The sequence below is a fragment of the Euprymna scolopes genome, chromosome 7, assembly GCF_053919585.1.
Source record: "Euprymna scolopes isolate OS-2025 chromosome 7, ASM5391958v1, whole genome shotgun sequence".
Lineage (NCBI taxonomy): Eukaryota > Metazoa > Mollusca > Cephalopoda > Sepiida > Sepiolidae > Euprymna > Euprymna scolopes.
In genome coordinates this window covers 80,097,205-80,098,740 of record NC_136488.1, presented here as the reverse complement: position 1 = coordinate 80,098,740, position 1,536 = coordinate 80,097,205, and positions in this window count along the sequence as shown.

Sequence of the window (1,536 nt, the reverse complement as noted above, 5' to 3'; positions counted from 1 at the left end):
ATGAGATGAAAAACCATGTTCCCAACTTCTTAACTAAATCAGTGTTTGTGATGTAAAGGAGAATATGTTTTTTACATAGAAGTCACCACTTATCAAGACCCGGAGGCCACTCGAGGATAACAGGTTAATGATTATATAGTAGTCAATGGGATAATATTGTAGTAATCGTTAGTAGTGTAAATTTTGTAAATTGAATTGCTTAAGAGGACGGTTCATTTGTTTACGTTGGACTTGAAGACGACCAAATTGTAATCAGCTGGAAAGCAAGCAAACGGAATAGAGTTCCACAGGCGCGCGGTTCTAAAAAAGAAGCTTTGTTCATGGAATCTACGTTTAGGTTTAGGCACAGATAAAGAGTGGAGGAAATTATTGATAGTGGTTTCGGCTAGACGAGTGTTTTTCGTGAAAGTATGGCAAGCGGGGACCATAGATTGGAGCTCAGTCGAGCACTTGCCATGAAGATAACGATTAAGCAGAGACATGCTCGCAACATCTCTTCTGTGGGAAAGAAGTTGCAGGGAAAAGAAAAGAACATCTCCCACTAGACCATAAAGTCTATTCTGAACTCTGTCAAGCATAATAAGTTCTTTCTAGCAGCTCCTACCCAGATGTGGCAACAGTACTCAATCTTTGGATGTACTTGGCTTTTATAAAGGTAGAGAATTTCATCAGCAGTGAGATATCTAATGGAGCGGTAGAAGGATCCCACCATTTTTCCAGCAACTTTGGCAACAGATTTGATGTACGTGTTCCATTTCAAATCAGGAGTAAAGGGCAAGCCCAGAAGCCCTAGACGAGAGCCATTCATTTCAATTGATGCCGGGATGGTGGATCAGAGCGTTGATTCTGTAAAGATAGAAATTTGGTTTTAGATGCATTAAATCAACCAGCCACCTCATTCCTCATTGTATCACGTGCTCAAGATCAGAGGAGAGAGAGAGAGAGTGAGAGAGTGAGAGAGAAGGAGAAAGAGAGAGAGAGAGAGAGAGAGAGAGAGAGAGAATCAGATAGAACTGCCTTTGATGTTGCCATAGATGGTAGTGTCATCAGCATGAATGTCTACAAATGATCTTAGGATGTGATTAGGAAGATCATTGATGTAGATCAGGAAGAGAGTTGGGCTCAGGATATTCATGGAATATTCGAATATCTATGTATCTCATATAGAGATCACGTTTTATGCTCTAGGTAGGAATCCCCTGATTTTTGAGAACTTCGACTGAAGTAAAACGAAACAAGTGAAAATACACCTGGCAGTATCGTGTATATGTACAAAGCCATCGTTCGCCAATGCACAGTGTATTGTTTCTGCATCTTCGCTTGTGCATCTACCACTAGTCTCTTTCTCTTATACAAGATCCCTCTCTCAAAGTATCCAATTTAATAGGATTCGCACTATCAACCCAGCTCCAACTCCTACCGACGCAATGTTGCATCTTTGCGCCAGATTTACAATTATTGTAATTGTAGCGCTTGTACACTCTGGGCGTAAACATCCCCGACTAATCCAACACGCAGCAAAATCACACCCCTTCA